The 11,512-nt window shown below is 40.9% G+C and overlaps 1 protein-coding gene across 17 annotated transcripts in view; it reads right to left on the minus strand.

Annotated features, from left to right (window-relative positions):
• Nucleotides 1–9,666, minus strand: part of R3HDM2 (R3H domain containing 2) — a 125,653-nt gene extending 115,987 nt beyond the window's left edge. For 8 of the 17 annotated variants that reach the window (XM_032493158.1, XM_032493160.1, XM_032493165.1 and 5 more), the window contains exon 1: nt 9,485–9,666. The gene's annotated coding sequence lies outside the window, so the exon portion shown is untranslated. The remainder of the gene's footprint in view (nt 1–9,484) is intronic. The other 9 variants (XM_032493171.1, XM_032493172.1, XM_032493166.1 and 6 more) reach the window with 2 other exon arrangements.
• Between the last annotated feature and the right edge of the window lie 1,846 nt (nt 9,667–11,512).

The raw sequence follows: 11,512 nt of genomic DNA on the forward strand, positions 1-11,512 counted from the left end.
TCAATTCAAACTATATCTTCTCTGAAAAGCTGAATCTGATCCTGTCATTCAGAGTTAAGCATTCCTCCTCCTTGTTCTCATATTACATTTTATCACTACCTCATAACACTTATGACCTTGTAGTTTACTTATTTTTTTGTAATCTATTATAAAACATGAGCTCCTTGACGATAGAGACAGTGTCGCACCTATCTTAGTATCTTTAGCATATAACACAACATCTAAAAAATAACAGGCACCTACTGAACATTTGAGTAAATGAATGAGTTGCTCTTTTCATAAATTTTCTTGAAGTATTATTTTGGAAGCAGTTCTGCAAATCTGACTTGAAGATCACTCTTTCTATTATAAAAACACAGAAAAACCAGAAACTAAGAGATCTTCTAACATGCTGGGTTTTTGTTTTTGTTTTGTTTTCTTGAGGGGGATGTAATTAGGTTTGTTTATGTTTGTTCCTTTGTTTGTTTGTAGGAAAGGTAATGGGGATTGAACCCATGACCTCATGCGTGCTAAACACATGCTCTACCACTTGAGCTATACCCTCCCAAAGAACTGTCCTGGAAAGAAAACATATAGGTGATGTTTATTCTAACAAAGACTAAAAATAAACTGAGTTTCTCTGATTTCTAAGCAAATACTATATAATAGGCTCACAGTGCATCAAAGCAGTTAAGTAACAGGACTGGATCTATGTTAAGTGAAAACAGCTGGGTTGGTAAGATGAAACAGTGGCAAGTGAATGCCTGTAATTCTTAATTGAAAATCTATAATCTTTCCAGAGGGCCTCAAGTGGCAGACTGTGTGTGTGTGTGTGTGTGTGCGTGCGCGCGCGTTATGCGTACGTGTGTGTGTGTGTGTACGTTATGTGTACATATGTATATGGCTAAATTTGTGTCCCCTACTGTGGGAATTGAGCAAAGCACAAGTCAACAATAAAGGACAGAACAGAATAAACAGAAGAAACTCATGGCCTAAAATGCATTACTGATCTGAATAGATCCTATGACCTGGCCAGTCCGCTAAACTGAAAAGACAATTGCCATTTCCCAACCTTTAAAAACTAGTAAAAGCAATGTTAATGCCAAAGAGAAAAAGGAAGAATTAGAGCACGAAGAAATAAAGCAATATTTTCTCTCTGCCAATATTAACTTCAATGCTATTCTGTTATCCAACACTAGAGAACACTATTAAGACTAGTAATCTGATCATGTTTAATATAGACCGTCCTTCAGTGAAGTAGATTATGCTTGCTGACTGTAGCCACCAAACAGATGTAAATACATCCCAGGTACATGGACAGTGTGCTCATTAATATCTGTAGATACCTCTTTGTTCCTCTTTGTATTATCTACTAACTATAGGTAAAGTAAACTATTGAAGCCAGCCTAAGAATCCATTAAGTGCAGCTTCAATCTCAAGTGTTTACATTTTAAATCAGTAGATGTATCAAGAAGTATTACTGTACTTAACCTTGAAATACTTCCAAAAGTCATCCTGTACTCCAGAAGAAAACAAACCATCAACTCCATTTTACATACAAAAACACTGATTCAGCAAGAGTTAATGAGGGTAAACTCAGCAAAGCCTCAGAGAACTTCAAAAAGGGTCTTAAAAATTCAAGTGTTAAGCACTGGCTCTGATTTTACTCCCTCACAAAGCATACAGAAACCAAACAGGTTGGATTTCTTTTTTAGTTCTCCTGTCTTACTGGTCAATTACACTTAATTTTTCAGCCCTCATACTCATTCAGTTAAAAAGAAAGAAAAAATATTTCTGCACTATCATATAGGGAAAACACTCCAAGCACAAACCCTCTTTGTCTTGTTTCTTTACAGTCAAAAATACTGCTAGGACGGAGAGTAAAACACAAAGAATAAATTTTAAACCAAGTAATTCTGGAAGGAAAATAAGAACTGGAAAGGGGGGTAACTAATACAAAGCTGAAGATACCATGATAATGGAAAAGGTAAAACTTTGGTGGTACAGGCACCAAGGGCAAAAATTTAGTTCAGGATTTCAGTTGTTGGCCTTACAGCTCTGGCCCAAATCAAGACTCTAACAATGATCTCTCCTGGGTATAGTTTAGCTACGAGGGGCAAAACAACTAGCAAAATCACGATCTAGAACACACACCTCTAGAATAGATGTCTCAAATCATCTAATTTTTTCTTTCTCTTTTCCCTGTAGCTAGTAGACAAAAATCACATGCTCTAGAGAGCTCTCTTGGCACTGGAGAGATCACGATCCTAGCAAATTTAACTTCAGTGAGAGCAGGAAACTCGGAATGGAATATACAGAGGGAAATAGGTGAAGACAGAGGAATTCAACTTTGTGGAAAAGAGGTAGACAAAATGAGAGGTCTGGGATACCCTGAAAGGGTTCCAGAACATTACACCTAAATCAAAGAGGGTTTCTGTCATTGTTTTGAGGTGGAGAGGTGCCCAACTGAAACAATGGTGTACCCCAAGGCAGCAAGGTGTGAGAAAGGGGAAAGTAAAAGAATAAGTAATTCAACTGTAGCTGAAGCCTAACCCTGAGAGCAAAGGGAAAACAGCAAAGTATAAGGCAAGTGAGATAAAGCAGCCAGATTTTTTAACAAATCTTTTGCCTTTGTACTAGGAACAAGACATTTAAAAGTTTTAAGCAAAAGAAAGTAACAGATTTTCATACAAAACTCAATGAAATATTAGGAGCAAGACTAGAGGAAGGAGGCCAGTTAAAGGCCATCAGAGTTATCCAGATAAGAGATGGTGGTCTCATGAACTAAGGAAATGGCAGTGCTGATGGAGAGAAATGAAAAGATTCGAGGGAAATTGAGGAGGTAAGCGGCTACATAACTTTATCATTATTGGATGTTAAAGAGTAAGGACTCAAGTATGACATCCTGGTCTCTGGCTTTGCAACTAGGTGGCATGATTCAAAGAAAAAAGAACTGAGAAAGAACAGATTTTCATGGAAAAATTATTTTTGCTCTTGTGATGTTGAGTCTGAGGTGCTGTGTAACAGTTAAACGGAGATGTTCAAGAGACCATCGAATAAATGGGCTAGAGCTCAGGCGAGAGATCAGAACTGGACACAGAGACTCACAAATTGTCAGCTTATAATAACAGACGCCGAGTGAAACCATCAGAGTGGATGAGACTGACAGACTATGTGATGTTCTTCTAAACGTCATCCCAGACAAACTACCAGAGACATCAGAAACACCTGGAATGTTTGTTAAAACACAGATTCCTAGGCTCCATTCTACGCCTACTAAATCAAAATCTCTAGGGATAAGGCCTAAGAGCCCACATTTCATTCATGCCATAAATGTGCACTGAGGGACTATTCTAGGCACTAGGAATACAACCAGATCCTTGTACTCATAAGTTTTGGGTGCTAGGTATAGCCAGACTGTAGACAAGAAAATAAACAGGGTAACTTAAGATAGTGGGAAGTGCTATGGAGATAATAAAACAAGAGGAATGTAATGAAGGAATAGTAAGAAAAGGAAAGTGTAGTACAAGGAAAGTCAGAGCAACTGGCAGGGGCAAGATCATGAAGGCTTTTGAAAGCATTCATTTTTAACAAATTCTCCAAGAGATGCTTGTGCCATTAACGTTCAAGAATCAGAGAGGGAGAATACAACAGCGACCTTACGAAAAACACACACTTAAGAGATGAGCAGGAGAAAAAGAGCCAGGAATGCAAATGGAAAAGAAAGTGGTGTCACTGAAACACTTCAAGAAAGAGAAGGGTCAACAATGACAAAAGCTCCAAAAAACTAGAATAAGATAAGAATGAAAAGAAGTCCATTAGATTTAATAAGGTCCACCATGTTCTTCCCACTGATTTTGATGACTGCTGGGAGCTGCTCCACCAACAGCTCTAGAAACACTAAGTGACTTCTTGTAGAGGTGTACATTCACCTACTACCCATCCATAGAACACTGCTTCCTGGAAGCTATCAGCTGATTACTGTCCTAGACATTTTTGCCTTTTCCTACAGAATCACAAAGGAAGGATAAGGAGAAAGTATAATTTGTGAGTATGGGGAGCGAATGTATTTCAAATGCATCCCTTATTAAGTTTGGATTGTCACTGCCTTGACTACTTTCCTCCTAGCTCTGTTATGAAGCTTACCCAAGTCTGAACCACCATTCTCCAAGTCACGAAGAATGCCCATAATGCTGCTCACATGCCAAAACCATGCACAAACTCTTAACAACTAACACATGCAACAAAAACACTGCCCCCACAAAAATATGAACTGCACACTTGGAAAATCTAGTCTTTTAATATGAATGCTGATACCACTTTAAGGTCTGATAAGCTTTTAGGAAAGAGAAAGTGCTCTGCAGATATGAAATATGGCTTTGATGCTTACTAATAATACATACTCCAGCACAAATGTTAGCAACCTTGAAATATACCAAAAGCATCCATACAAGGAAGATAATGAACCAAGTGGCAGAGTAAACTAGTTAATGAAGTTAAGTCTATTCTGTACACTAGATTAGAATTGTACAGAAGACTAATAGTGGGAGCAAAATTACCTCCAAAAAATTAAAATAGAATTTCACTAGTCTGCAGACCAGCTTTTTCTTTTCTTTGCCCACTACAGGCTCACAATCAACAAACATCAATCAGAAATAAACTGAGTGGGGTAGGAAGGGATAAACTGGGAGTTCGAGATTTGCAGATACTGACTGGTATATATAAAATAGATAAACAGTTTATACTGTATAGCACAGGGAACTATATTCAGTATCTTGTAGCAGCTTACGGTGAAAAAGAATATGAAAATGAATATACGTATATTTGAGTATGACTGAAGCATTGTGCTGTACACCAGAAATTGACACAACATTGTAAACTGACTATACCTCAGTAAAAATAAATAAATGAATAAATAAATAAGTAAGAAAGAAACTGAGTCATTTTAAACCCTGATGATTACCTCACTTATTTCTATACTTTCAGCTCTATAGGATAAGGACTTAAGCTGAGATCTTTTGGGACCTCAGAGTAACTGCACGGGTGCAAAACTAGTTTTTACTTGCCTGCAAAAGATTTTGAGGTCTCCAATGAAAAACAAAACACAAACAAGCAGTAAAACATACTATTAATGCCTTTAGAGAAATGGAAGGATCAGAATATTGGTCTACATCAGGGTAGAGACCATACAAGGGCATTTAACAACTAGCTTCATTTTTTTACCCCAAGAAAATACCCAGAGAAGCCTGAAATTGTCTCCCAGGAAAAAAAAATCAAAGTCTTTGACAATTTAGAAACATCACAGTGGGACAAACAAGCAAGCAATTAAAGGGACTGAAAAGATTTTTTTTTATTTTCTTGTGGTTAGCAAACTAAGGAGGAATAGAATAAGATGAGTCCTTTAAAAATACCAGAAGTGTTTTGACTATTAGAAGACAAGACTGCTTGAGGCTTTTGTACCTTTTCTCCTTATCCTCTCTCATCTCTAGGCTGGGGTTCCCAATTTGATCAGTTCTTTTAAAAGCACAGAAAAGCACTCTGGGAAACTTACTGTCAAAACTTGAAAGCTTAAGCAGCTTTCCCAGTATAGGTTCAAATAACTGGACTGAACGACTCAAGAGATCTTGCAGAAAAGCACAAAGAACACCTGGATTTAGGAAGCATCTCAGAATCTTTCCTTTCACACACCCCAAGCAGAAACGGTGAAATCACTGCATATTATTGTAACTAAGGGCTTTCAACATTAATTTTTTTAAGTGTTGGAGAAAACAGATACATGCTAAGGAAATCTAAGGGAACTCAAAGAGGAGTCAAAAGAGATCAAGGTTAAGAAATCTTTCCTATCCATACCTGTTTTTAGAAATAAACTCATACTTAAGAAGGAATGGACGGCGGGGAGGATATAGCTCAAGTGGTAGAGCGCATGCTTAGCATACACAAGGTCCTGGGTTTATTTCCCAGTACCTCCCCTAAAAATAAAGAAGTTTACCTCCCCCTACAAAAAATAATTTAAAATTAAAAAAAAAAAGAAGGAATGGACAGAGTAACTTTACTGGAGAGATGAAACAAGTGCTACACTGCTAAAGTGGCAACCATTGTAAGAACAAAAGGTAACCACGAGAAGACTATATTAAGTGGAATGTTTTCTTGACAGTGTGAGGATATAGCTCGAGGAAAATACTAAGGCCACCGTGCATGAAAAAGGCCTCTAAAATTAGACCCACCAACTGTATTCATGCACACATATTCAAGCCATGAGTCCAGTTATTTTTCTTACTTATAAGTGGGCAGCACATTCCACAGGCAGACGCTTAGTCCTTTACCCCATCTTTCAAGTACACAGGAAAACCTCATTAAGAAAACACACACACACACAGTTTCACAAAACTCTCTCCTCTGTACTTCCTGGGACCATGCAACCAAAATGCCTTCCTCAAAATTTGCGTTTTCCTGAAAGCTTTCATTGAGTTCCTGATGAGATCTGGAATGGGAGTAAGTTCATCATTCAGAAACCATTACCTACAGCGAAACATCAGTACTCAGTATTTATCTCTAAAGAGTGAGAACAAAGCATAGAGATGTCTGAATATCTCTGGGGCCTGAGAAAGACTTCCTAGAAACTTTGTGAAAGGATTTTAAAAGTGACAAGAGAAGTGCGGTAGAGCTTCTACCCATCTGCCAAAATAATGGCAGAAATTTTTCACAAAATGACAACTAACATACTTTTGACACTGTTACTTATTTACACTAATAATAACAGAACCAGACCCAGTCAATAGATACAAGATCCCCAATTCTCCCCAACTCTCCCACCCCCTGACCCAAGCCATTCTCTCACAGGCCTAGCTGTTTTCAATGTCCTAGCAAAAGTTTAAGCAAAAATCTAACTTTGCACCAGCATTCCCACAAAGTGTTAAAACCACTACCTCACTCCTTTTGCCTTCCTAAGCTGGAAAACAGTGGCCAGGACAGCCCCAAAAAGAAATCTCATCCAGGCCACTCTAGCCAGAAGGTCAATGAAGGTAACAGATGCACCAATCAAGAAAGGAAAAAACAAACAAGGGATAATCCACAGGACTCAGGGGGCCAGCTCCTTTTACCTTCGGATTTAGTATAATTTAGTTGCTAAAAATGACCCCAAAAATGGATTGGCGGAAACAAGGATCAGACACCGAACATTCCACCATTGTTAGAGAAAGCTAGCCTTAAAGTTTTCAAGCTCAACCATCTCCACATGAATGGGGAAAAAAATCTAACCCAAACAGCCCAGACTATAAATATTAACTTATTCAGTCTACTGAAAAATTCAAAGTGGAACCAGCATGCTCAGCTCTCTGGGGTCAGAGGTAAGAATGGTGATATTTATCTCAACAGGAATGCAAACAAACCTCAAGGGGAGAGCCTGAAGCAGTAAAAATTCTAGCCACAGGACATCTGAGATAATCTTCCTCTAAGACCATCAGCACCAAAGATCTCCACACTCAATTCTCTCTGCCCTCAAAGTGCTTCATTCAATGACCTGAACACACAATACTTCTATCAAAAGAGAAATGTGGCAAGAACTGACAGGAAAAAAAAAAAAAAAAAAAAAAAAAAGCTCAAGTTCTTCCAAAAAGTATCTTACACAATCCTACTGAAAATCCATTCCACATCTCCAATCATGATCAGAAATTCATGACAATGAGAGTTCAAGAATAAATTTATCTATTCAGTCAATAAATTTGCTGAGCACCTACTGCATGTCAAGTGCTCTGTTAAGTGCTGAAGACACATCAACAAAACAAGACTATCTACTGAAGTACTTTCTAATGCAAGAGACTAAATATATATAGTATGTTATAGGCTGATAATGGGTAAGGAGGGAAGGAAAGCAAAGAAGTGGGATAGGGAGTTATGTAAATATATGTGGAAGAGGGGGCTTTGCAATTTAGACAGCCAAGGAAATGTCACTGTTAGAGTGACATTTGAGTAAAGACCTGAAGGAGGTGAGGGGACAAGGTTATGCAGTTTTATAAGGAAAAGGTGATTCAGGAAAATCCAGGGAAGAAGTGCACAGCTGCCAAGGCAGAAGTGTGCCTGATGTGTTCAAGGAACAGCCAGGAGATCAGTGAGTATATTGGGAGGGGGAAAGAGTGCTACAGATCTTGGGCTTTAAAGACAATTGTAAACTCTCTGGTTTTTACTCTGATAGAGACAGGAAGCCAAGATCTCCTCTTCCGACTCTTTTCAATTAAAACAGTATCAGTCATCCTATTTTTATATATGCAAGCTTTAAAATTTTTGTTTTAAATTGAAGATCTCTAATACAGATCATACAGTGGACACAAAATTGTAAATTAAACTCTGAATTTTAACTTCTGCTGACAGTTTATCAGACCTTCAAGAAAAGTTCTCTGTCCTCTCAACCCTGTGGAGAACAGCAACAAGGGAAGAAAAATGCAACAAAAATGAACTGAATTGGAGAAAAAAAAGTGAAAAAAATGAACCGAATTGACTATCTAAGCCATGCTAGTCTTGATGACCCAGACTCCACAAGTGGAAAAAAAAAGAAAATATAGTAGAAAGAAAACGAAGGCCGGGGAAAAAGCATTAGGAAGAAAGAGGATCCACAAACAACTTATTCAAGTGCCAGTCTGACTATCCAGAAATACAATAAAATGCTAGGAATTTGTGACATTCCTTAAGTGGAACCTGTCACCTCGCTCCTCCCCAGTTTCCATGTTGCCTACCAACAACAGACAGGACTCCGGCTTCTCAATTTTAGGTAAGTCTATTTGAAAAAAATATATACAAGGACGTTCAACCAAGATCTGAGTTTAAATTTCTTCACACTTCTCTTTGGTTTAATGAACCTCTGGGGCTGTTATTCGGTCATTTCTCGTCATCACCCAAAAACAACTCACTCAGAGTGAATAAATATTCTGAGGAGTTACTAGGCTAATGGTCGCATATGTTGAAATGTCTGGCTCTACAGGAAAATGAATCCGAGAAGAGTTTTCAGAGCCTCAACAGTCAGTGATGAGCTTAGCGTAGGCCCAACTTTTAAGCTCCAGAAACATCTCCCTGAACGTTCCAACTCAAATCTCTGTCCCTGTAATAACCTCGGACACAAGCACGATTTGAAACACTGCAACACCTTTCCCTCCCAATCTTGCAAAGCTTGAAGGAATACGGAGATCCAAGAAACACATGGAGCTAGTCACCCCCAGAGCACCACAAGGGCGCAACAGTTTTTAGGTCCCACCACACAGGCCACAGGTGGCGCCAGCCCCCCGCCCGCCGCCCCGCGCCCCCAGCTTCTCGCCTGCGCTCCCCGCGCACACTCGGGCCTCTCTGGCCTGGGGACCGTCCTTCACGGGAGCCTCGGGCCCCGACCAACCGCCCCCAGTCCCGGCAGCACCAGCGCGGGGAACCCAGGCCAGGGGCCTCCGCCCGCCCGCCCGCCACGCCCCCTCCCCACGGGCCGCCAGCATCGCCCGCCCCCTCGGCCGGGAGGTGGCCTCACCTCACGCAGGCCGTAGCGGGGAGGGCGCCCGCGTCTCCGCCCGCCGCCCGGGCCCACGGCCGCTCGGCTGCGGCTCGGCCCCGACGGCCGGCGGCGGCGGCGCGCTTCTGGGGGCGGGCTCTTCTCAGTGGGGGTTTCCCCAGGGCCCAGGGCGGGGGAGCAGGGGGACTGGGGCGGGGGAGGGGAAAGGGGTTTGGGAAGGAGGGGGGAGAGGGGAAGAAAAGGGGGGAAACCAAACCCGGAAAGGGAGAAAAGGGGGGAGGGGGAAAATCAGAAGGGGAAGAAAGGCCCAGAGTCCGCCCCCTACTGCGGCCTGCGCGCTACGTCACCGCGTCCGGCGCATTCGTCACCGCGTCCTGCGCCCGGCGCGTCCCCGCTTCCTGTGTGCCTCCCTCCTCGCCCGCAGACGCCCCCTGCTTACTCACCCACCCAGCCCACTCTCGCGCTGCCCTCCCCATCCCCGCGCACACGCGCGTACACTCACTCGCTCTCTGGCTCCCTCCTCGTCACCTATGTCTCAAGCCACCAATCCGAATCCACTGCGACCCTCAGTCCACCTGAAACCCATCAAGCCTGTCAGAGTCACCCTCGATTTAAATAACTCTAATATAGGTTTCCCGAGCACTTTCAAAATAGCCTTTCCCTTAGGACAGTAACTCCCACACACAAAGCTGCGTATGTGCAGTGAATATTTGTGGTATAAATGAATGAAGATCATGTGGTAGGTAAGTGTCCATTTTTTCTGATGTAAGGATTTAACTAAATAAAGCAGGTTTAAGTCCATCTTGTTTAAAAATCACTTCTTACCACCACCACCGTCTAACATACAGTCCTTTTTTTAAGAGGCATCTTAAATTTGCACCCCCCCCCATTCTGTCTGTTCGAGGCAGAATCAATTTATTGATTACATGTATTTGCATCATTTATTGACCAAGTCCCTCAAAGAAACCTTGTAGTCTTACATTGATAGAATTCGACCATTAAATATTTACTGTGTGACAAGAACTGCAATAGGCAAAAAAAAAAGAAAAGAAATCAAATAATTACAGTACAAAATAAGTGCTGTTCAGTGTGCTATGGAAGCCCAACAAGGAGCAATTAATTACTTCTTAGAGGTAAGAGAGATTGAGTGAACTACAGAGAAGCTAGAGGTGTAATTTCAGCTAACCTTGAAGAAAGTAAGTAGGAGTTCATCGGAGAGGCAAGAATGGAGATTCCAGTAAAGTTGTAGAGGTAATTCTTTCCTTCAAGGAATCAGCAAGTTCCAGGTTTTTAAGTTGGAGACATGGGGCAGTGATGGCCAGGAGGAAATAACAGCTAATATTTGTATTATGCATGTATGTATGTTTATAGAGAGATAATCTAGAATATGTAGCATTTTACATCTATTATTTCAGTTTTATCCTGTAAACAATATATATTATTGTTATATTCATTTTATAAGATAAGGAACCATGAGGCACCAAAGTCACAGATTTTGAACTGAGACAGTTTATCTTCAGAGCCTTCTCTTACTCACTACACTATCAGAAGTGTAACCGGAAAGAGCATGTTGCAAAGAACCTGTGTGTCATAATGCGGAGTGAACCAGTTGGGTCTTTGGGGGACAGATGCAGTAACTGAAGAACTACTAAGGCAGAAACATGAGGCATCCACCCCTAAGAGAAGCCCTGCTCTCTTTTGCCCCCTTTTCTCACCTCTTACTCCCCAACTATTTGCCAGAGAGAAGGGGAGCAGCTGAAGTCATCTTAGGTTGTGAGAGGTCTGGGAACTACATACTCTAATTAAGATATGGACTAAATAGCAATATTACTACTTCCTGCAACCCCAGGATAAGGTTATCATCCAAGAATGAGATTAGGACTATTAAGATGTTAGACAGAAGGTCAGTCCCTACAGGCTGGGATGAGTAGAGTAGGCAGTGACTACTAATGGCTACAAGGTTTCTTTTGGGGGTGATGAAAATATTCTTAAATTAGATAGTGGTGATGGTTGCACAACTCTGTGAACGTACTAAAAACCTCTGAA

This window comes from Camelus ferus, chromosome 12, assembly GCF_009834535.1.
Source record: "Camelus ferus isolate YT-003-E chromosome 12, BCGSAC_Cfer_1.0, whole genome shotgun sequence".
Lineage (NCBI taxonomy): Eukaryota > Metazoa > Chordata > Mammalia > Artiodactyla > Camelidae > Camelus > Camelus ferus.